The sequence below is a fragment of the Peromyscus maniculatus genome, chromosome 21 (genome assembly GCF_049852395.1).
Source record: "Peromyscus maniculatus bairdii isolate BWxNUB_F1_BW_parent chromosome 21, HU_Pman_BW_mat_3.1, whole genome shotgun sequence".
NCBI classification, from domain to species: Eukaryota; Metazoa; Chordata; class Mammalia; order Rodentia; family Cricetidae; genus Peromyscus; species Peromyscus maniculatus.
In genome coordinates this window covers 13,821,740-13,847,178 of record NC_134872.1, presented here as the reverse complement: position 1 = coordinate 13,847,178, position 25,439 = coordinate 13,821,740, and the positions used below count along the sequence as shown (strand labels likewise).

The 25,439-nt window shown below is 44.9% G+C and overlaps 1 protein-coding gene across 1 annotated transcript in view; it reads left to right on the top strand.

The window, feature by feature from the left end:
• The first annotated feature begins 10,103 nt into the window (after positions 1 to 10,103).
• The window catches only part of Specc1l (sperm antigen with calponin homology and coiled-coil domains 1 like), a 111,826-nt gene continuing 96,490 nt past the window's right edge, over positions 10,104 to 25,439 (top strand). The window contains exon 1 of the mRNA XM_076558640.1: positions 10,104 to 10,245. The gene's annotated coding sequence lies outside the window, so the exon portion shown is untranslated. The remainder of the gene's footprint in view (positions 10,246 to 25,439) is intronic.

Genomic DNA, 25,439 nt, shown 5'->3' with positions numbered 1-25,439 from the left:
CCCAGGTCCTCTGGACAAACACCCAGTGCTCTTAACCACAGAGCTATCTCTCCAGCCCTGCAGCTGACATCTTAATTTAGCTTATTGATTATCACGAAGGACAGGAGAGGAAGGCACCTCAGTGTCACAGCAGGAACTGCATATGTGCTCTCTGACTTTGAAGCCATATCATGTATGTGGAACTTAGAAGGTAACTTTTAGGAGTTAGTTCTCTCCTTCCATTGTGGATTAGTGGGTCAAACTCAGGTCATCAGGCTTGCAGGGCAAGTGTTTTAATCCACTGAGCCAATTTGCCAACCTTCTTTTAATTATTAAGAAGCACTGCTTGGGGCCACCAAGATGGCTCAGTCGGTAATGACATTTAATTCAGCAAGCCTGGCTGACTAAGTTTGGTGCCTAGAACCCACATTAAAGTGGGAAAAGTACAGACTCCCACAGGTTGTCCTCTGACCCGCTCACACACAAGTCCCCCTTATCACACACATGCACTTCTATTAGTTTTCCTTGCTTGAAGAGAATATCTATGAATAACTGCCATTGCTCTTGGTTGCTCACCGTAAGTAGATGGTAAGACACTATTGCTGAAGACATCACTCACTAGGGATGTTGAACAAAGAGAAATCCACCTTGACTGACCAAGACCCTCCCTTCCTGCTGGCTAGCTTACAGAGTGCCAGGAGGGGCTGTGAAGGCTGCTGTGGGAGAAAAGCCATCAGTGGTTAAACACAAACCTGGATCCCAGATAACCACAGTACCAACCTGCCTGGAAAGAAGTGCCAATTGGTCAAATTGTGTCATGAAGGTTATGGGGGAGACCAATACTTTCAGATTGGATACAAGGCTTGCTCCACAAGAGATTTTCATGGCTGGTACTGTGAACCTGGTCAAAAGCCCTTGACTTGGGTGATCATGTGCTCTAGGATAGGGGAGCATACTGTTATGGTTTTGCTTAATGGTCAGGTTGCCAAACTACTTCTAAATATTTATGTTTATATCCACATGTAATGGTTATTCTTGATTATCAACTTAACTACCTCTGGAATTAACCAAAACCCAATGCCTGGATACACCTGTGAGGAATTTTTCTTGATGGAATCATTTGAAGTGGAAAGACCCACCTTAAATCCAGATCATTTGAGGTGGGAAAATCCACCTTTAATCTGGGCCACACCTTTAGGTGGCAGTCTATATAAAGGACATAGAAGAAGGAAGCACTTGCTCTCTCATTCTTGCTGATAAGTCCATTCCTTCACAGGTATTAGAGCCTACTTCTTCAGGATTCTGGTGTATACTGAAATTCAGCTGAGGCATCCAGCCTACAGACTGAATAACTACTGGATTCTTGATCTTCCATCGGGAGATAACCATTGTTGGAATAGTCAAAACATAACCTGTGTGTGTGTGTGTGTGTGTGTGTGTGTGTGTGTGTGTGTGTGTGTGTATAATTTAAGGATATATTAAATATATATAAATAGGATATATAACTGATGTATATTCATTCAATGAGTTCTGTTTCTCTAGAGAACCCTGACTAGTACACCATAGGTTTGTGTTGCTCTCAATTTTGGTCAGAAAAGCCTCTTTTTACAGTAGGTAGTGATTAATGTAAAGAGTCATTAACTGGTCAAAGTTCTGGGAATAAAAAACTGTGAGTGCTTAGTTGTGGATGAATCATCTGCATCAATCTCCACTCCCACACCCAAGGCTCAGTATACACCAGGAAAAAGGGAGCAGAAAGAATATAAGAGCTGGTGGATGGGGAGTGGAGCTTTAAAAAATATGGACTCTGAACATGACACAGCTCTTGCACATATCAACTCAAAGCAGCTGTGGTAACCTGTACAAAGCCTGCACAAGATCAAGCCGGTCAAAATTCAAGCATGGATGAGGTCTCTACCTTTGGTGGAGGAGCTAAGGGCAGTTGATGGCTGATGAGAGAGAGAGAGAGAGAGAGAGAGAGAGAGAGAGAGAGAGAGAGAGAGAGAGAGAGAGAGAGAGAGAAAACGAATGAGCGAGCTGTGGGATGTCTTTCTGTATGCTGTGAATATGTGTGGCTCCCACTGGATAATAAATAAAGCTGCATTGGCCTATAGCAGGGCAGGATGGAGCCAGGCAGGAAAATCCAAAAGAGATAGTGAGATAGAAGAAGAAGGGCAGAATCAAAGAGATGTCAGCTCGCTGCCAAAAGAGCAACAAGATGCCAGCAGACCAGTAATGCCACGACCATGTGGCAACATACAGATGAGTAGGAATGGGCTAATTTAAGATGAAAGAGCTAGCAAGCAAGAAGCTGAAGCCATAGGCCATACAGTTTGTAATTAATACAAGCCTCTGAGTGATTATTTTATAAATGGCTGCGGGACCGTGGGCTGGGCAGGACTGAGAAACTTCCTGCTACAAAAGAGTCCCTCTCCTTTAAGGATGTGGCTGCTCCTATGTTGCCCATGCCCCAGTGGATGGTCCCATATACTTATGTATATAGACAGCACTGATTGGACTGGGAGTTATCAATAACAGAGAATAGCATGAAGTGGAGGATATGGGGTGGGGATACTAGTAGGTGTTGGCAGTAGTAGATCAATATGATCAAAATACACCTGGGAAGGCCAAGAAGCTAGGGAGAGGGTATATAGTGATGGGCCTGCTATACATGAAGTTTGAAAGGGTTAAAGTTAAGAGATTTTCTAGAGAGAGCTCGTAAATGAAGGAGAGCAATAGGTAGAACTGGCAAGGACAATTTAAGCTCAAGAATTAATTTTGTTAAGTATTGTCTGAGAACACTGGCATGTTCCACCTTTTCTGATGACTAGGGTCTACAGTGAAATGAAATGAGGATTTCATGTCTAAGGAGGTTGCCAGATGTTGAGTTATTTTAAAAACAAAAACAGATCTATTGTCAGGTTGTAGAGATGACAGCAGGCCAAAACAGTTAAGGAACGATTTGAGCTAGAAGGACGAGAGTGGCCTCTTGTATCTCCTCAGACCTAGCTTGGTAAATTCCACCCAAGCTGAGGAAGTGTCTGTGAGAAGACAGTAGAGTTGGGATAGGTCTTGAGAAAGGTAAGAGGAGGTTGATGTCCCATACAGAGTCCCTCATGTAGGGTGGGAAGCATGTATCACAAGAGGGAATAAGGTGGAGTCATATATATGGAGTCGTTGAGATGGCTTCTCCCTTTTCTATTTGGAGAACCTCATCATTATGGGGGTCCCTGCAAATGCCATGACCAGCAGAGTAATGATCCATGTGAGACAAGAATGAAATCCAGTTCAGCACAATTTAGTAGCAACTGTTGGTTCAAACTTCTAGAGTCTGACACCAGGCAGTTTATTTTACATATATTGAAGTACAGTCCAGTTTTGGAAAACTGTGTCCTAGTAACAGATATCTCAATCCCATGTGCACAATAAAGCTTAAGGTATGCCAGTTGGTAGTGGTGCATGTCTTTGATCTCAGCACTTGGGAGGCAGAAGCAGGCAGATCTCTGTGAGTTCAAGGCTAGCCTGGTCTACTGAGTAAGTTCCAGGACATCCAGGACTGTTTCAAAGAGAAACCCTGTCTTGAAAAACCAAAAAAAAAAAAAAAAAAAAAAAAAAAAAGCCATCAAAACTCTGTTTGCATAGTGCACATGATCTCTTCCATAAAGATGTGTTCTATAGCTTAAGGTGCCTAGGCTCTGGTGTGGTCTTTGTCATACAGATAGCGCAGAGGTCACCAGGCTATAAAGCACATGTGACATCTCCCTTAAGGATGGGTTTTATTGACTAAGAAGCAATGCTTAAGAGAAAGGTCTAGGGAAGAAAAGTCTGGGATGAACATATAGTCTGGGGAACTTGGGTATGGCCTGGCCCTACATACAGCATAGATCACCAGATTATTACTAACAGCCATTCCCAGCCTTCTGGGTGGAAAAACAGTATACACATCCCTTCCGTAAGAGATAAACCTGTGTGTTTAACATTCCTGGTTTCCCTGGTGCTTGTCTGTGAGCACAAGGACCTTGTGCCCTCTATACATCATGGGATTAGATAGGTTGGAATGAGACAAGGGTTAGAAGAGTATTAGAGTCACCAAATGAAACAAATTTGAAGGAGCAGAATTTAGAGGATTGGAATTATATGATGGAGAGGCTAGTGACTGTCTCCCAAGGGGGTCAGCTGGAGCGATGCCTTTGGCTATCTGATCAAAAGCACTTGGCCTGGTGTTGCAGTAGATGACTGCTGCCATCAGAGGCAAGGGGGTGGCCTGAAGGAGTTTATGTATTAATTATAGGTGTCCCCTATGGGGTGAGAGAGCTTTCCTCTTGCCAAATTAGGGCATGAGAGTGGAGAATAGGGTCTGCATATTTGGAGTCAATGTACACAGTAACCTTTAGGCTTTGTGCTAATGTGCCAGGTTAAGAGCAGTGAGTGCTGTCTGTTGTGAGGTGATGTGTGTGTGTGTGTGTGTGTGTGTGTGTGTGTGTGTGTGTGTGTGTGTGTGTGTGTAGGGGACACTGAGCTTCTAGGGTGTGTCCTGTGACAATGGAACACTGGACAGATGACTAAAAGAAGGTAGCAAAGAGTAAAGAAGACCAATGTAGGAGTAGGGGTCTTCTGGAAGACTCTGTAGGAAGGAGGGTGGCTGGATTAAGAGTTTTACAACATTGAAAAGTGATCAGGAGCTGGCAAGATATCTCTGTGGTTAAGTGCACTTGTTGTTCTTGCAGAGGACCTGAGCTCAGTTTCCAGCACCCATGTGATGGTTCACAACCCCAGTAAGTTCAGTCCCAAGGGGTCTGCTGCTGCCCTCTGACCTGGGAGGGCACCCCACATGAACATAGTGCACACTGGCATGCATGTAGTATACATACACACATGCAGGCCAAACAGTCATAAATGTAAGGTAAAATAAATAAATTAAAAATGTTGTTTAGAAAAAGGTCAGTAGGAGGTTTTGCATAAATTTATGTGCCCGTTACCTGCAAGAGGGAGGCAGCTTTAAGCAAGAAGGCCAGCCCTGTGCCACTCAGTCTAAGTGTTTAGACAGGTAGGCTACTGCTTTGGACGAGTCTCCATAAAACTGACATAGACCTAAGGCTCAGTTATGAGAGGTATGTACAAACAGTATGGAAGTCTTAGAGGGGGCTGGGAACCCTAAAACAGGAATGTTCTGACAGGCTTGGTGCTTGGAGTATAAGGGTGGGATGCGTTGGGAGGGATCCAGAGGTTCTATAAGAGGACCATGAATAGCTTAGTAAAGAGGTTTAGGTAAGACCCCGAAGTTGGGGGTCTGAATGTAAAAGCAACCTGCTAGCCCAGAGAAGAGAGAAAGTCCAATTTCGTTTGGAAGGTTTTTGTCCTGGATTAGAGCTTTGCAACTTTGAGTTATGATCCAGGAAGAGGGGGCTAGGATAAGGGCAAGTTGTAGGTTACTTATAGGGAGGCCATAGAGGGTGTAGAACAGGATACCCAGTGTCCCTGGGCAGCTCGAAAAGGAAGGAAGGTAGAGATGTGTTATAGAGATAGATCATAAGAGGGACTTCAAAGAAAGAGGTCATCTACATATTGGAGGAGAGCCCTGGGAGCAACACTGAGGCTTAGCAGATTGTGGGCAAGGACCTGGCCATAGATGAGAGCTATTTCAAATTCTCCGGGGAGTGAGTATCCAGGTAAGTTGAGTGGGCATTTGTGTGTCAAGGACTGCCCAGATAAATGCAAAAAGCTCAGGACAAGGTAGATTGAGGGGAGTGATACGGTGATTCCTGAGGTCCAGGTCGAGAAATGAGAGGTGGAAGGAGGAATGTGGGATTCCAAGGTACAAGGGTTGGAGACCACCAAGCGGCTAGGAATTACAGCTTTGTTAATTGGGTGTAAACCTTGAAGGGCTGCGGGGAGAGTTAGTAGGCTATAAAATTCAGGCTTTGAAGAGTCTGGTAATTACCGGTTGCAGCCTCTCTCACCCTTTAGAAGTGAGCTGACATTAAGCTTGATGCACGAAGGTGGAGAGGCCCTGTAGTCTGAGTTACACTGTGGGTAGCAACAGTGAGAAGGGGCATCCCAGACCTGAGGATGGCTGGATGGTAACAGAGTAGTAAGGAAGGGGGTGAGTCTGCATGACAGAGTAGGAAAAAGAAAGCTGCTTTGTGATGGACCCATCAGAGGTATGCAACTTTTCCTGAACGTCATGTTCCAGGACAGGGGTCAGGTAATGAGGAACGATCAGGAAGGAATGGGAAAGCGAACGTTCAAACAGATTGCACAGTTATGGACTTGTCTGTCTGGGTTTGGATAGAATGCCTTCCACCTCTGCTGTGGGATGTTCTGTATGTTAAATGTGTTGCTCTGATTGGTTAATAAATAAAACACTGATTGGCCAGTAGCCAGGCAGGACGTATAGGCGGGACAAGGAGAGAGGAGAATTCTGGGAAGTGGAAGGCTGAGGCAGAGAGAGACGCTGCCAGCCGCCACGATGAGAAGCAGATGTTAAGATACCGGTAAGCCATGAGCCACGTGGCAACTTATAGATTAATAGAAATGGGTTGATTTAAGATGTAAGAACAGTTAGCAAGAAGCCTGCCACGGCCATACAGTTTGTAAATAATATAAGCGTCTGTGTGTTTATTTTATAAGTGGGCTGTTGGACTGCTGGGGCTTGGTGGGACCCGGAGAGAAAACTCCAGCTACACACCTCAAGACATTATGGTTTAAAAAAAAAAAAAAAAGAATAATCTGCACCCCCCTGCCCCCCGTGTCAATGAAAAAAAGACACAATCTTGCCAGCTAGTGACAGTGTTGTCCCGGGTCCTAGAAAAGTAATGGTGACGGGAGCAGGCACCTGTCAGCTGGCAGCAGCTGGCAATCCCAACAAACCAACCTATCCCAGGAGTCTGGCATTTAAGACCCAGCAAGGACAGACTTCTCCGCTCTGACTCATTTTCGGTGTCCTTTTCCCCACAGAGGGAGCAGGGGCCAGGCAGCGGCCGCGGTCTGGGGCACGTTCTTGCCCAGCGGCCCATTTGGTGGTCTAGCCCTGAGTGGGGAGGGTGTCACTATGCTTGAGTTACCCCGGGATGAACCTTGGCATAAGGCTGCCACCAGCATTTGCTATATCACCTCTTCCTTAAGGTTTTTAGTTTGAAGATCCCGCTGTCTGTTATTAAAGACCTTGAAGACCACGTCTGTACGGTCTCTTTGAAGGGTAGAGAGCTATCTGTCCAGAGCCTTAGAAACTGTTTTCTACTATCAGGCGCCAACTCAAAGCTGCCATGAAAGTGTTGATATAATTTCCCCATGGTTATCCAAGATCGGGTTGGTATGTTTAGTTTCTGATAAGTGTTAGGTGCAAAGTGGGGGCCCCCCTAGAGGATTCTGTTTACCATGAACCTCCCTTAGTCCGCTCAAGGTCAACTACCTGGAGCAAGGGCTCTAGTTCCTGGTCAGTCTGAACAGCCTCTATCAGCTTAAAGACCACATCCTGCTGACTTGCTTTCCCACCATTTTCTCTCCGCCCCTCCCCCCCCTGCCGAGATAGCCTTGACAGTTTGATCCCCAATAAACCTTTCTTTCTACCCACAGAGAGGTCATTGCACCCTCGCATACAATAAGTGAGAGAAAAATAAGGCTGGACCTTCACTGACTCCCTAGATAATTTCTTTCATTTTTGTCAAAATTGACCACCGTAAAGGCTGCCACCTTCCTGCTTGTCTACTTATCACCTTCCTGCCACGAGGCAAATAACCATGAAGGCTTGTTTGTGGAGCTCATCTGAATTGGGTTGGTAATTCAATGAGGACTGGTGTGTAGAACTGACAGAGCACCTACGTTGATATCAATCCTAGATACGAAGAGTGTTGCCATGTGCCCGAGCTGCCATCCAGATACAGGGATGACATCCTTGGGCGACAGGGTGGAGGTCAGGGTGACATAAATGTCAGGCCTGGTTAGGTTTAAGGACTGGGTAATAAATTGAAAATTGTTGTGATAGAATTTGGTGTCAGACAAGCAGCCCAAACATTTCTCTATTTGGGAGAGATCAGTGAGGGAGGGGAAGAGATTGGCGTATTCGGGGGGCCTCAGGTCCAGCAACCCCGTGGAGAGGAGGAACGGAGTAGGGGGGTTGATGGAGAGGAGTGACATGAGAGCAGGTGTGTGGGGTGAAGGGAGGGGCAGGTAAAGGTTTGATGGAGGGAGAGGAGGTGGGTGAATGACTGAGGGCGGACCAGGGAGGACGGTGCTCAGAATGGGTCTGGCTGAACAGAAGAGAGGAGGTAGGAGGGGGTTATTGTTAGAAGGAGGCAGTGGCAGGAGACGGGTCTCAAGGCACCACATACCTCTGAATCTTTTTACAGTTCTAGGAATTGTAGGAAACAGTCAGCAATGCAAATGATTCTTTTTTTTTTTTTTTTTTTTTCTGAGACAGGTTTCTCTGTGTAACATTCTTGTCTGTCCTGGAACTCACTCTGCAGGCCAGGCTGGCTTCGAATTGACAGAGATCCGCCTGCCTCTGCTTCCCATGCTGGGATTAAAGGCTTGCACCACCATTGCCAGGCTAATGCAAATGATTCTCACTTACCTGAGGATAACTCCCACCCCTACTCCCCACCTCCAAACAGGATTAATTTAATATTTCCATCGATGAATTTGTCTGATCCTTGAATTCTTTGAAGACATATCAATTCCTTCATTTAATTAATGAATCTAATGAACGAATGCTCTAACCAATGTTTACTTTATCTCTGTACAAGGCTCGTGATTTTACTCTGAAAATTGTCCCTAAGTCTTGAGATGAAGGCCCTGTGGTAGAAAATGAAGCATGTCTGAGGTTCTGGCTTCAATTCTGAATACCAAAATAAAATAAAAAAAATAATGAAACTTCATTAAAATAAACTTCCTGGGGCTGTAGGGGAGGGCATCTGGTTAAATGATAAAGGGACTAAGAAGTCAAATGGCCCATTCAGTTTCCAGGTTCTGGGTAACAGCAAGGCCCAGGACCACTTCTGGGTCTGCCATTTGCTAGCTTGTAATCTTGGGCAAGTGACATACTTTTTTTTTTTTTTTTTTTTTTGTTTGTTTGTTTTTTCGAGACAGGGTTTCTCTGTGTAGCTCTGGCTGTCCTGGAACTCTGCTCTGTAGACCAGGCTGGACTGGAACTCAAGAGATCTGCCTGCTTCTGCCTCCTGAATGCTAGGATTAAGAGCATGCACCACCATTCCCAGTGAATCAGATACATTCTTAAAAAGAAAACATCAAAGAATAATGCTTTGTCAGTTTGACCCAAGTTAAGTGTTATCTGGGATGAGGAACTTCAGTTGGGAAAGTGTCTTCATCAGATTGCCTGTAGGCAAATCTGTAGGGCATTCTCTTGATGTGGGAGGGCGCAGCTTCATGAGGGGCGGTACCACCCCTGGAGAGGTGGTCCTGGCTGAAGCAAGGCTTGAGGAGCAAGCCAACAATCTGTGTCCCTCCGAGGCTTCTCCTTCGGTTCCTGCCCAGACTTCTCTCAGAGATGGAGCGTGGCTTAAGAGTTGTATAAACCCTCCCTTCCCTAAGTTGCTTTTGACCACACTGCCTTAGACACATTAACTAAGACAAACTAAAAAATAAGCCACTGGAGAATTCCATGGACGTATAGAACTCCTTAACTTTATAACTGCTAGTCGCTCGTTCCCTTTAGGGAGGTAGGTGGGGACAGGTGTTGCTCACTCGTTTTGTGTTCCCTCAAGTGCACCAGGAGTGCCGGTTACGTGCATTTTTCTCAACGGTCGGGTTCATTAAGAGCAAAGTACTCGGCACACTGAAAACACACACTTCAACCAGAACGGACCTGTTTGCCTGCGAGAGAAAACCTGGAACGAGGGGCTCCTGCACGGATCACCCGGCAGCCCTTACCTTCCTAAGGAACATCTGCAGCACAAAACGCTTGCAGCCTACCAAAGTGGCACGGCCGCCTCGCCACCGCGCCTGCGCAGCCCGGAGACAGCGGGCGCCTGCGCAGTGTGTGTGTGTGTGGGGGGGGAGGGGGGCCAGGGAGGTGACACGGCGCGTGCGCAGGGAGTCGTCCGGAGGAGGGGAGGGGGGCGGCGCTGGCCGGCCAGGGGCGGGCGGAGGGCGGGAGCCGCCGGGGAGACAGGGCGGGCCGAGGGAGCGGCGCCGTGGGGTTGGCTGCTGCCCTGAGGCCGGACTCAACGGATCCGGGCCGCGCCACCGGGCCAGCTCGCCGCCCGGCCCCAGCCCGGAGCCAGCGAGTGAGCGAGGCGGTGCCGCGCGGTAAGAGCCGGGGCAGGGTCTTCTCCGCTTGTGCCGCGGGCACCTTCGTCTCCTCAGCGCCGCCCGCGCGGCCAGGCCCGGGCGGCCCCGCAGACCCTGGGCCCCGCGCCTGCGCTGTCCCCCTTCGCCACCCCCTCTCCACCCCCAGCCATCGGCGCCTGCGCCGTCTCCTTCCCGGCGGACCTCACAGCTTGCCGGGCAGACCCCCCCACCTCCCATCCCCGTCCCCCCCGGGAGCCCTGGCTGGTGTGGTACCCAGCTAGCTGGGGACCTCATCCTGGCGGAGAGGCTGGGTGCGACCCTCGTGCTTGGATTCATTCCCTGTGGTCCCGCCGGGGGAGACGGGGCATTCATTCGCCCTGGTCCCTTGCCCTGGGCTGGGACAGGTTGCCTCCCCGTCTGGAGGATTGAATGTGGGGAGCAGAAGCGGGGGTGGAGGGGTGGGGTGGGGGCGGAGGACCCCCCGAAGGCTGCGTCCTGTTGTTAGGACCTAGCTGTTGTGAAGCTGGCAGTGTTCTTTATTCTTGAGACTTGGCTAACTGTATCGAGTTGGATGTGTGTTGTTGAAGAAATGCTGCATTTCCAAGCAGTGGTTACACGTTTGAGACATCTGTGGTTCTTTTTTGGGTGTGTGTGTGTTTCTGTGCGGGTTTAGCTATTTACAAACCAAACGAAAATTTTCGTGATCCTTCATATACAGGCAACCTTGATTTGTTCATTGTCCTGAAGATCTGTCCTAAAGTGCAAATGGGGAACCGCTGGATAAAATGGAAAATTGACCTTGTCATGAAAAAGAATCATAAGCTTTGGCCCACACTTGTAATACTGGTACTCGGGAGGCCGAGGCAGGTTGAGCTCGGAGTCGGGCTGCAGAGCGAGACACCTTGCCTCAAAATTTAAAAAAAAAAAAAAAAAAAGACAGCTATTGGAGCCCAACAAGGCTTGTTGTCACCCAGGAGGCTAAACCTTGAGGTGAATTCAGCTGTGGACCACTGGCAACAGCAGTTCTTTGTAAAGGCTTGGAGGAAGGGACCTGCGTTGTTGCACAGGCAATGCTAAGGCACTGCCCTTTGTTGGTCTTCCAATACATCAGGAAGAAGTTTGAAAAACAGTATGTCTGCGTTGAATTCATGCAGATTTTTTTCTTGTCCTTTCATTGTACTGGCTTAATATAAGAAACTCTTGGCGATTCATGGATACTCGAGGATTAAGTTGTATGTGAATAACTTCATTCCCCCATCTTTTGGGATTAAGGGCATGGCGTATGGCTAGATACATATAGCTAAGCTATATCCCCAACTCTGCTAGCCTCTTAACCTTTAATTTGGAGATGGAGGTCAGACCAAGTATCCCAAACTAGCTATATCCCTCTCTTTGTTGCCACACCGGCCGGTAACTTTCAGTCCTGTCTCAGCCTCTGGAGTAGCTGGAATTAATTACGGGCCTACACCGCCCTTCTAGCCTAACTTCATCATTCTGGAAGAGACTTGAGTGTCTGCAGAGTTTAGTTATCTCCAGAGAATCTCTAATGCCCCGTGCAACCAAGACAGTTGTAGCTTTTTTCCTAATCAAAAAATAGAGTAGTACATGTATGTTGCAAAATAGTCAAACCAATATAGGAGGCGGTATGGAGAAAAAGAGTATTGGTCTCATTACATTTTTCCTATTGAGAAAGAGCTGATGTCCCCCTTCCCTAGATCCCCCATAAAAATGTCTCATTTCCCTTTGGGTCTAGTGTACACCAGACAATATCCTCACCCTCAGCAACTTTAGATAGCTTGAGAATATTTTGTATGTTTGCCTATGATTATCCCAGATGTATAAGGATTTCCTTGATGTTTCAGTGAGAAAGTGATTATTATACCGCAGAAAAACTGTATCAAGGTGTCTCTTGGTATCATTCAAAATATCAGTATCTGGACAGTTCAAGTGATATTTGCTCAGGGTGTGAGCCAACATTTTGCTTTCTTGACAGACAGCATGTGACTTCTGAAGCAGAGGTTCCCTTTCTAACTGACTTGATGTAGCTCATTTGATCAGATGACTCAGGTATTGCAAAGGGTCAAAATTCCTATCAGGGTTGGGTTTTCTGAATGTACAAGGCTTGCTAAATAGCCATATGCATATTTAAATCCCGTGTCTAACTTGCACAGAGTGTTATGCAAGCATCTCACCTTAATAGAGGACCGGTGACCGGGTCAAGAGGTGTGGCTTTGGGCCATAAGTGAGTTTCTCCATTCTGTGTGCATGCATACAAAGGAGCTTCAGGAGGGCTGGACTTGTAGCTCAATGGTAGAGTGCCTGCCTAGCATGCACCAAGTTCTGGGTTTGATTCCCCAGTATGATAAAAGAAAAAATTGAAAGGAAGATTTTGCCGGGCGGTGGTGGCGCATGCCTTTAATCCCAGCACTTGGGAGGCAGAGCCAGGAGGATCTCTGTGAGTTCAAGGCCAGCCTGGGCTACAGAGTGAGATCCAGGAAAGGTGCACAGCTACACAGAGAAACCCTGTCTCAAAAAACCAAAAAAGAAAGAAAAAAAAAAAAAGGAACTTCAGGAGCAATTTTAATGTTAAAGAATTCTTATCTGCAGTTTTCAGCAAGTGTCTACATGACACTGTGAAGTGTTTAATTATTTTATCAATAAAAATTTGGGAGTCAGATACCAGGGTAAAAATCTGTATGATCAGAGAAACTGCGGAGAAGCGACCAGTGACAACCTCTCTCTCCTTTCTCATCCAAAAGGCCAGAATCTTTGTAAGCCCCTCCCTACTACTTCCTGTGTCTCTCTATATGTCCTGGGTCCTCCAAAACCTCTATGGCTAATTTTGGTCGGCTATTAGCTGGCTCTGCTCTCTGATTCAAGGTAAACTTTATTGACAGTCTCAGGGGTGTCAGAGTGTGGTCAAAATATCCCACAATAACACTGTAGTTTCCTTCTCAAAAATCTGGATGATGAGCCAGGCTGTGTAGTAAGGTAGGTGAGAATGAATTTGAGATACTCTGGTGTGAAGGAATATTGAGTCGGCCTTTATGTAATAAGAAAAACAAGGACAGTGTTGGGAGTTTTAATGACACTGAATTTTATCCAATTTAAAGGACCATCATTTCTAAAAAAAAAAAAAAAAAAAAACCAAAGTAAACGAAAAAACATCCAGTTTCTTGGTAATAACATTAAGCATTTAGGGTCTGGAGAGTTGTCTCAGTGGTTAAGAGCATCTGTTGCTCTTACAGAGAACCTGTGTTTGATTCCCAGAACCCACATACCATCTGTAACTCCAGACACTAGGGACCCCACACCTTTTAACTTCTGTGGGCACCAAGCATGCATGTAGTGCACATAAATACATTCTTGCAAAACACTCATACACATAAATAAATCTAAAGAAATTTTAAAGTTCAGCATCTAGTTGGATATGGTTTTACAAGCTTGGAGGCTGGGGTAGAAGGCTTGCTTGAGTCTAGGGGTTTTGAGGCCAGTGTGAGCAACATAGGTAGGCCCTATTGAAAAAAGGTTAAGCATCATTTATGATGGCGATACCAAATGATGGTGTGTGGTAATTGCATATGGTAAATATAAGACCACTTATTTATTGTGAGTTTAGAAATAATAATGAGAGCATAAAGTCTTGTTTTGCTGTTAGTGAGTTTAAGGAAAAATTTCTGGGCTGTTGTTGCTTTTAAGAAGATTCAAATACAGCTACAGCCCTGAGGAGGCCAAAGCAGGTGGAGCTCCAGGACAAGCAAGACTACGTAGAGAGACCCTGTCTTGAAAAACCAAGGAGGAAAAATATTTAAGTACATTTTGTCTGTTTTTTTGTATGTTTGCTTGTTTTTGAGATGGGTCTTTCTTTTGTAATCCAGGCAATCCTCGAACCCACTATGTAAACAATGATGACTTCACACTTTTGATTCTTCTGCCTCTGTCTCCTGAATGCTAAAATTATAGGTGTAGGACCATGTCCAGGTTTATGGAGTACTGGGGATGGAATGTAGGGATCTGTGTATGCTCAGCAAACACTCCATCAACTGAGCTATATTCCTGGGTAGGTCTGATTACTTTTTGAGAATAAGTATGACTTTGTGATGATTTACCACAGACCACAAAGAATGTAAAAAGCCATTCAATGTGATATGAAGCATTTCCTGTGATTATCCTGAAAATATAGTTCTTAGGCTGGTGGAGGGGGAGGGGGGGCTCAGTGGGAGAGGAAAGCTCTTGCTGCACAAGCGTGAGGACCAGAGTTTGAATCCCCAGAATCCGACCAAAGCTGACGAGGTAGTGTGTATCTGTCACTGCAGTACTGCAGTGGCAAGTTGTGAGGACACAGGAGCATCCCCAGGTGCTCGCCGGCCAGCTAGCTTGTGGTATGCAGTAGCAAACAGGAGACCCTGTCTCAAGATAGAAGGTGAGGACCAGCACCCAAGTGGTTTTCTCACCTCTGCCTGTGCTATGTGGCACTGGATGTCTGCATGCAAGAATACGACACAAACACACTATACACATACACAAAGATCAATATGTGTATTTCCCACGTTATAAAATGTCAGGAGTTTTTTCCCTCTTCATTTGTGTGTATGTGTGTGTGTTTATCTGTATATGCATCATGTGCATAAAGTGCCCACTAGTAGAGGTTGACAAGCCCCTGGAATTGTGAGTATGTGCCAACAAAATAATACTAAAGGAAATTCCTGTTGGTTGGAATTGTTAGCACTGAATAAACTAGCTGCAAAGTAAAAAACTCCCATCCGCTCAGAAGTTTTTTGTTGTTGTGGTGGTGTTGGTTTGTTTGTTTGTTTTTTTTTTTTTTTCCCCTTCTCAGTTGTTTGATCTGAAACAACATGATGATCAAATTGGTCTTGGGGATGTAGCTTAGTGCTCAACATCCCTAGATATCAGGGAAGTGCAAATTAAAACTACAGAGATACTATCTCAGCCTAGTCACTGGCTCTTGAGAAATCTGATATGGGAAAAGGAACTCTTACTCACTGATGGTGGGAGTGTGAATTAATATAGCCATTATGGTAGTCAGTTTGGCGACTCCTCTAGACTGCTCCTGGTCATTTTCCTAAAGATATTCTATCACAGAGATGTTTGCACATCTGTGTTGATTGCTGCTCTATCCACAACAGCAGGGAAATGGAAACAGCCTAAATACCCATCAGCTGACGATTGGATAATGAAAATATAGTACATACATACAATGGAATATTACTCAGCTGTAAATAAAAATGAAATCAGGAAGTTTGTAGGAAGGTGGATGAACCTGGGAAGCATATTAAGTGAGGTGACCCAAACTCCGACAAATCAAACCATATGTTCCCCCTCATACGTAGGTCCCGGTCTACGTATGTGTTCGTGTATGTGTGTATAAACAGGGGTAAGTGTGGACTAAATCCAAAAGGTAAGGGAGACTATTAGGTGATGAAGAAAGCAGGCAAAAGGACACAAGTCATGAGGGAGGACTTGAAACTATTCTCTAGTTTTAACTCTGTCATAGGTGGTTTTGTGTGTGTGTGTGTGTGTGTGTGTGTGTGTGTGTGTGTAGGTGGAAATATGAATCCAACTTTCTGTATATTAAAATAGCAATAATCATTTTGTTCCAAACGAATCTGGTATGTGTTATTCTTTTGAGGCAGTGATTGTGAAAATTGGGCTTTCCTTTTCATCCCACTGATTAGCACAATATGATGTGATTAGTTGCTGAATACATTTGTCTCATTGGCCCACTTAGAAAAAAATGAACAACTTTTTGTTGTTGTTGTTCTGGAGGGAGGGGTTCGGTAACTGGAAATTTTTCTGTTTTTTTTTTTCATTCTGTTCAAAGCTGTCAAATCATTTTATTACAATGTTATTTGATGTGTAAATTATATTACACTTTATAAAGTATGGTTTTAAGAAAACTTAAGCTTCGGATAAAGCTTAGTGGTAGAGTACTTGCCTAGCGTGTACAAGGTCCTGGGTTCAATCCCCAGCATCACAAAAATAAGTAAATCAGGCTTAAAGAATTGAAAGGGGGTGGGATATTAGGGCAGCTTTGATCCATAGCAAATACAGAGGACTTTGATGTTCATAAAGTTCTTACTACAATTCATGGTAGTCTGCTCTGTGCTTATCCTCCAGAAAAGCATACTGTTATAAACGTACAAAAAAAAAAAAAAAGCACAAACATGCACGCACACACACATATAACTATAGCTATGAAAGCATACTGCTAAAAAAAAAAGCTGTAGAGAAAAGTAAAACAAGCAAAAAGGTGGTAGGGGATCAAAATTTATTAACAGGTGTATATATATGTTGAAAGCCTTCAAATGAATGTGATCCCAAATTTGTCATTGTGGTGTGCACAGTGTAATCCCAACACTCAGGAGGTAGAGGCAGGAGGATCAGGTGATGAAAGGCGTCCTCAGCTGCAGTGAGTTTAAGGCCAATCTGGGCTGCATGAGACTGTCTTAAAATAAATAACTCAATTCAGAAGTAAAATCTGGGCCTGCAGAGATGGCTGCGTGGTAAAGAGCACTTGTCCTTCCAGAGGACTGGGGTTCTACAGGAGACCCTGACAATAGGTGACATTAAGAAGGGGGAGGAAAGGCATTTTGAGCTTATTATTATTATTATTATTATTATTATTATTTATACAGTGTTCAGTCTTCATGTATCCCTGCAGGCCAGAAGAGGGCACCAGATCTCATTACAGCTGGTTGTGAACCACCCTGTGGTTGCTGGGAATTGAACTCAGGACCTCTGGAAGAGCAGCCAGTGGAGCTCTTAACTGCTAAGCCATCTCTCCAGCCCCAGCATTTTGAACTTTTAGGAATAGCTGTGACGTGAACATCCCTTTGTTGGGGGAAAGAGTTAGCCAAGGGAGGGAAAGGCATATCGTAGAGTGGCCACCAACAGGCATCCTTCATGAAAGACCAGGCGGTCAATGTTTTAGTCATCATAACTGCTAATCACCTCTCAGTGTAGTTCAGAATAGCCTTAAACAGTATGTGAAGGAGAGTAACTGGGCTTCAGTGAAAGGTAAGACTTGACAGTGTTTCCTACTGTGAAATGGTCTAGATTTACTCTCCAGTCCTTCAGTAACATAATCTGAGTTTGTGATGGTCTGGACTTGGCTTTCTCATAGAAATAGTTAAAAGTGTTAGTTTGCAGCTGTTCATTGCTGTGGGTGGAGATGTAGTTGATTCTTGCACACCAGTCTTGTTCTCAGAGATCTTGTTTTGGTGCCTGTCCTGGATCTCTCAGTAGACCAGGCTGGCCTCGAACTCACAGAGATCTACCTGGCTCTGCCTCCCGAGTGCTGGGATTAAAGTCGTGTACCACCACCGCCCGACTGACATTTGTTCTTCTTAAAAATTATTTATTCAACCAAAGAAAATACATTTTAAAAAGCCAGGCAGTGGTGGCACACACCTTTCCCAGCACTCGGGAGGCAGAGGCAGGTGGGTCTCTGTGAGTTTGAGCCAGCCTGGAGTACAGAGTGAGTTCCAGAAGAGTCAAGGCTATACAGTGAAACCCTGTTTCGAAAAACAACAACAAAATTATTTATTTATTGGTGTGTGTATGTATGTGTATATGTATATGTGAGGTTTATGTGTATGTGCGTATATGTGAATATGTATGTGTGTGTGTATGCGTGTGTGTGTGTGTGTGTGTGTGTGTGTGTGTGTGTGTGTGTGATATACATGCCACAGCACACTGTGCCAGAGGACAACTTGTAGGAGGAGTTGGTTCAGATCATCAGGTTTGGTGGAGAGTTCCTTAACCCAGCAAGCAGGCTCTCTGGAAATCACCGGCCCTGATACACTCAACTTTGTTTGTTTTCAAAACAGGGTTTCTCTGTGTAGTTCTGGCTGTCCTTGAACTCAGAGATCCACCTGCCTCTGCTTCCTGAGTGCTGGCAAAGGCGTGGGCCACCTGGCCTGGCCCTGATACTCATTTTTGATATAAAAATCTTTGTTTTGGATTGTTGGATTAAATTTTACAGATTTCCTTTTTCTTTTGTGATGCTAGGACTCAAACCCAGGGCCTCATACATGCTAGGCAAATGCTCGTACAATACCCTCAAGTCCTAGTTTTCTGAAATTTTGTTTAGAATGTATACATTCATTTCCTGAAGAAATTTTAATTAGTAGAGTATCTTTTTCTCTGTAATTTTTTTCCTTTTTTTTTTTTTTTTTTTTTTTTTTTTTTTTTTTTTTGTAATGCTTTTGCCAACAAGCTAATCTGACAAAGTGAACTGGGAAATACGTTGTAGTTTTCTCAAGAACATGGTGATTTGAATGTGTTCCCAAAGACGACTGCTTTGGAAACTCAATCCCCAATGCTGCAGTGTGAGGTGAGGCTAGGCAGTGCTTGAGTCTTGAGGCGTTCACCCCACAAACGGATTAGATGACGATTGTAAAAGGCTTGAGGCTATGCGTTCAAGCCCCCCCCCCTCTCTCTCACACACACATTGCCTGCCTCACCATCTACCACAGGTGATCCACAAGGAGGCCTCGCCAGATGCGGCCCCTGTTCTAGACTTCTCCACTTCTGTGTGCCAACCAAATTCTTTTTTTTTCTTTTGGTTTTTCAAGACAGGGTTTCTCTGCATAGCTTTGCACCTTTCCTGGAGCTCACTTGGTAGCCCAGGCTGGCCTCGAACTCACAGAGATCCGCCTGGCTCTGCCTCCCGAGTGCTGGGATTAAAGGCGTGCGCCACCACCGCCCGGCTGCCAACCAAATTCTATTCACCCAGGCTAAGGTTTCCTACTAGATCAGCTCAGAACAAACGAGCTGTAGACAGTTGATACCGAGAAGTCGGACCTTTCCTATTACAAATACCTGACAATGTATATGCAGTTTGGGAACTGAGTGGAGGCCAGATGGGTTTAAAGGAGCAGTCTAGAGGAAAATGTACATTTCTGTGAATGGAACATCACAGGCACGGAGCTATAGAAGAGCCTGGATGTTAGGGATTGGTTAAATGGCTGTCATCGGAATTGCACAAGAAAGAGCATTCTAATGAGGTCTCAGGTGGAGCTAAGGACTAGGTACTGGAAACCCTGGCGAAGGCACTGTGGTTCCCAGCTACAAAGACCTTAATGGAATGCAGACCTGAGAATAGTGGCAGATGAGTGGTTGAGGTGTAGGGTAACCTGGCTGGGGATTGCCTACAGATGAGAAATGACGAAGATGGATTAGATTAACAACAGAAGTAGAATAGCAAGGTTTGGAAAACGTAGAGACTATCCATTTACAGAAGCCTGGAGCTGATGTAGTGGTGCATGTTTAGAATCCCAGCACGCACATGGTTGATGAACCCTGCTACATAGTGATACTCTCCCAAAGAACCAAGACAAAGCCAGGTGTGGTGGCTCACTAGTCTGATGACAGCACTTGGGAGGCTGAGGCAGGAAGATTTCTGTGAGTTCAAGGCCATTTGTGAGCTATGTTCCAGACTAGCTTGGGCTGCAGAGTAGAACCCCATCTCAGCAAACCAACCCACAAATCAAACAGTGCAAACCCCCCCCCCCCGAAAAATTAAATTTAAAAGTGTGTTAGGGAGATAATACTCAAGATGTGACCAAGGAAACATTCGCTAAAACAATTTATACAGATTGAAGGAAGTAGATTATATTTGTGAAGAAATTGGGAGAAAGATCCTGATGACATCCAAGAGACTTTAAGTCTTTGAGGGTTGTGTTTGCCAGGGAGACACTGTGGGACGTCGTTGGTTGTGGTGTGATACCCCTGGACTCTGCTCCCTGAGTCACAGTGCAGTGTGTTCCAGCACAGCGTCCCTTTGCCCCAACTGTGACACATGTAGGTCCACGTACTTCAGGCTGCCACTCTGAAAGTGGAATCTGTAAGCCTTGGTGCTAATTACAGATGATGAGCACAGGGCACGGGCTGTGGGCCAAGGGGCTGTGCAGCCTCCTTTGCTTAAAGGATGTGTCAGGCAGCCCAAGGGGCTTAGACAGGAATCTTATAGAGTCTGTCTACCACAGAGCCTTCCATATGACACTATTGAATTGTGGAATTAGGATGCTGTGCAGACTCCAGCACTGTAGAGCGCATGAGAGAAGCAGGCACAAGGCTCCAGCCTGGGAGATCTGTGGCACGGCCAGCGCCTGCAAAGCCTTATGGGCAGTGCTGCTCGATCTGTCCAGAAGGTGGGGTGTGGAAGTGAGATTTTTGGACCCTATGCATGAATAGAACTTTCCCTGCCAGCTTTGAACTCGGTGTGAGCAGCTGCTCTACTTCTGCATCGAGTCTCCTTTTTGGCATGCAGATCTCTCTTCTGTGCTTATCCTTACCATCACATCCCCCCTTCCTAGTTTCCGTTTTGAAAAGAGGTCTCACTGTGTTGGCTGTGTAGCCCCAGGTGGCTTCAAAATCATCCTCCTGCCTCAAGCTCCCTAGTGCTGGTATTACAGGTGTGTGCTGCAATGCTCAGGTCAGTGAAATGTTTCCTTCTGATTTCAGTTGTCACTATATTTCATTCTAGAATTGGAAACAGAATTCTATGAAATGTAGGAAGTGTTCCCAGGTAGGCAAATCTTAACTATAAATTGGACTTCTCCCATAAGTACTGGCCATTCAGGTTATCTACTTTGCGCCCTGAGGCCATCTCTTCTTTAATGAGCTTTTGTATTCTGTGTTTCAAGGGATTTGTTTCATCTAAACTTTTGAACTTGTTGACTTAAAGAGAATCTTAGGTGTTGTACCCATTGGCTTTACACGTTTAGCCCTTCTTTGTTTTGCTTACTTTGATTTTCTTTAAAATTTTTGAATTAAATTGATTTATGAAGTGTGTGTGTGTGTGTGTGTGTGATACAGAGGAGAGAGAATGAGAACGTGTGTGGCTTTGTAGATGTCAGTTTGCTCCCTCCACCCTGTGGGTCCCTGGAATTGAACTCGGTCATCAGGATTGGCAGCAAATACCTTTATCCAGTGAGCCATCTTGCTGGCCCCTTGTCTTTTTCTCATTTCTTGAAGAAGCAGCTGAAGTATTGCTTTGAGTCGTCTTTTTCTAGTGTGTTATATTGAAATTTCCCTCCCCAAATATTGCTTTAATATTCCCACACATTTTTATGTCATGTTGTTATTTTTATTCAATTAAAAGTATATTCTCATGCCCCATTGCCCTCCCTCCCTTCTTCCCTCCCTCCCTCCCTCCCTTCCTTCCTTCCTTTCTTCTTACTATAATTTTAACGTGGAGGGCTTATGTTGCCAAGCTGACCTTGAACTCCTGGGCTCAAGCCATCTTCTGCAGCCTTTAGAGCTGCTGGGCCCTGAGGCGTCCACCACTGTCCTGGCTAATTCCCCATTTGATTTCTGCTTTGACTCTGATGGCTTAGCAGTGTTTGAGAACTTCTTAGAGATCTTTTTGTTATTTTCTAATTAGTTAGTAGTCTCCTAAAGAAAACAGCCACAGTACCATCACCCCATCTTAAAAAAGCAATAGTTCAGAACGACAAGAGATCTGTGTTCATCAGAGAATTGTGTTCAAAGGCCAGTGGAGTGAGTCAAGGAAGGTGGAGTGAATACTCTGAGAAGAGAAAGGGATGGACAGGTGGACGCCAGGACGTCAAAGAAAAGGTAAGAATCAGAAGTGACCCACAGGTGGAGGTTGTGCTGTGGTGGTGAGGGGCAGCAGTGACGGTTGCCCGCCAGAGCTCCCCAGGCCTCTCTGTGAGGGGTGGAAGGGGAGCCGAGCATGTTTCTAGTACCGTAGGGCAAGAGAAGGAATTAGACGTGAGCTTAGAACAAAGGAGAGTTGCCTCACTCGCCGTGTTGGGGAAAGAGTTTATCATGTCACATGTACAGCTGCCCCTTGTTAGTTCACACACATTGTTTAATGTGGTCCTCAGATTCTGTGTTATTTTGCTTTCTAACATACTTAGCTTATGCTGTTTTAGATTCTTAGATCTTTCTCCTGCTACTGAGCTATGAGTAATTGTAGAGTGAGTTATTGATACCTTATGACAGGTCACAGCTGTAGTGGAGTGACTAAGTGACCTGACTCGTTAAGAGTTAGGCTTTAATTCTGACTGCATGGATTGGCTCTTCAGATCATAGCTTTGATTTTCTGTTTCTCAACTATCTGGTTATAGTTTTCGTATAGTTGCTGAGTGGTGCCTCTGACACATGCTGTTTGCTTCCTGTCTGCATTCTAGGAGAGTCCCGTGGGAGAAATGTATGCATAATTGATGTACAGTTTCAAAGCCACTGTTTGGGATCCCTCCAGCACCTTAAGCTCAAGCCTGTTTCTCCTACATTAAACCAGCCACTCTACCAGCCATTATTGGTGAAATTATTTTGGCCCTCCACGTAGTTAAAAGGATATTTATTTAATGGCGTCTGTTACACTTTTAAAAGCAGTAATAGGAGAAGAGTTTGTAGTTGCAGGTTTGGAAAATTCAGGTTGTTTCTGCTATGCCCAAATCTCAGGAAGCCCCCACCCCTACCCCCAAGACCACCATGGAGACCGAATCCCTTATGTAAAAGCAAAGAGCCTTTATTTCAAGCTCAAGCTTGGTCTCTCCATCTGTCTGATGCAGTGGTGAGAGCAGAGAGCCCCGGGCCTGGGCGGGATAGGGTTTTTATCATAGTAGAGGTTGGGGGTGAGAGGGTTTCCAGGGTTCAGTACCCTGATTTGCTGATATTTGTCTAGGGGTACCTTGGCAAAAGGGGAATAGGTGTGTCCTAGGCTCAGGCATCTGGAGATCTTATCTAATCTTATCTAACGTTGCAATGTTTGGATTGTCAGGTACCTCCCCTTAGATGCTGGCCCTCGCTGGGTGATGTCAGCTTATGGCTTTTCCTGGATCCGGGTGCTGCCTGCCAGTAAACTGAAACTCAGGCCTGCTTTTTAGCTGGTTTTCATGGATCCTGTCATGTCAGCCGTGTAGCCAAGCTGCTGCTTGTGTCCCACAGTTTCTACTTGTTTCTCGTATTTCAATGAACTTTTCTGTGCTAAAGCAATGAAATAGAGTTGTGTTGAATGGTCTTTGAAGACTAACTCATTTCTTCTAGCATCTGCTTAGTTGTGGTTTAATGGAAAGAGCTGACTCTGGATCGACCAATTGTCACGTTCTCTAGCCTCGGTGTCTTCCTCCTCTCCAGCCCCGAGAGTGATTGTGGGCCTTAAATGTGCTAGTACTTGTACAGCGTGGGGCTCACCTTATCAGTTATTTATTTGCTGTCATTTTTAAGTGACAGTAACAAAACCAACCAAGTATCTTGCTGGCTGTGACCCTTTTGAGAATTCTCTAGCCTTTCTTTCCCACTTAGCCTTGATCCAGCTGCAGTCTGATTTGGACACATCCTTCACTGGTGCTAGCTTGGCTCTGCTTGCTGTCATTGACATTGAGTCACCTGACATTGACTGAAGGGCCGTTTGGGCACAGCAATGAGTGTGCCTTTCTCCCGTGCCTTTACCTCCAGACTCTCTTCACTCTGTGGCCTAGTAGGAAGGAGGGAGCTGTGAGGGGAAGAGACTCTCACTATGAAGGTTATTTGCATAATTGGCAGTTCCCATGTTAAATGCATAAATGTTAGCAATAATTGCCCCAATTTTAGACCATCGCCCAGCTCCACATTTGCTTTTAAAGTGGTTATTTTTAATGTATTGTCTGAGTATTTGGTATAATTCGTAACTGTAATAGTTGTTTGTGTGGTGTGCTGCGGAATAATCCTCTTGTACACTGTAAAGATTTGTCACTCGAATTGATTTAATCAAATGCTGATTGGCCAGTAGCCAGGCAGGGAGACCAAACTAAAGATAATGGGAAGGAGAAGGGTGGAGTCAGGACTCGCCAGCCAGATGCAGAGGAAGCAAAATGAGAATGTTGTACTGAGAAAAGGTACCAAGTCACGTGGCTAAACATAGATAAAAATTATGGGTTAATTTAATGTAAGAGCTTGTTAGTAATAAGCCTCAGTTATTGACCAAGCATTTATAATTTATATTAAGCCTCTGAGTCAATTATTTGAGAAGCAGCTGCTGAGTATTTGGGAACAGGCAGGTGGGAGAGAAACAACCCAGTGGTGGGCTGAAGGATTGGTTTAGTAGTTAAGAATACCTGCTGCTCTTGGAGAGGACCTGGGTTCACCCACATTGTGTTTCATAGTGGAGTCTGTAATTCCAGTTCTAGAGGATCTAATGCCTTCTGGTTTCCGTGAACATTGCAAGCATGTGATGCCCTTGCATGCATACAGGCAAAACATTCATACACATAAAATAAATTAATAAGGACTGGAAAGATGGCTCTGCTGTTAAGATCACTGGCTGCTCTTCTAGAAGACCCAGGTTCCATTCCTAGCACCCGTATGATGACTCACAATGTCTGTAACTCTAGTCCCAGGGTATCTAATGCCCTCTTCTGGCTTCTGAGGGCACTATGCATGTGGTGCTCAGTCATACATGCAGGCAAAACACCCATACACATAAAATAGAGGGGAAAAAAAAATTAAATCTCACGCCTTTAATCCCAGCACTTAGGAGGCAGAGGCAGAGGCAGAGGCAGATGGATCTTTTTGAGTTTGAGGCTAGCCTAGTCTACAGAGTGAGTTCCAGGACAAACTCCAAAGCTACACAGAGAAACCCTGTCTCGAAAATTGAAGAATTTAGTATAGAATTTATTGCATTATGATTGACTTAATAAAATGTTTTTTATTGGCTTTTCAAGATTAGTTTGGTTTTTGTAGGTGTGATTTTTATCTGACACTGACGTACCCATGGCACCTTCCATGACTTCAGTTCTCCTTTGACTGTGATTCCTCTCCAGTGTTGAACTCTGTTCTTAGTTCATAATTTTAAGATGATTTTTACATTTTAAATACAGATTTGTGAAACTAAAGAAACTATGGAAAGCTATATTTAGATTGCTTGGGTCAAGACCTTTTGTAGATTTTTTTTAATGGGATAATGCTAGGAATAAAAATCAAATTAATGAGCAATTACATTCCTAAAATATGTTTTGAGCACTCCTTGCTGGTATTATCAAGGCTCACAGAGTTAGCCATTTTCAGAATGCCAGACCTAGGATGTAGTCTAGGTTTCTTGATTACCATTCCCACGGACTCCTCCTTACCATACATCTGCAGCGTTTCCTGATTTGTAATTTTCATTGGGAAAGATCTAGAAGCTAGTGTTGTTTGTTGACATCTACATGCTAGAGTGTGTAATTTAGTGTAAGTAGTAA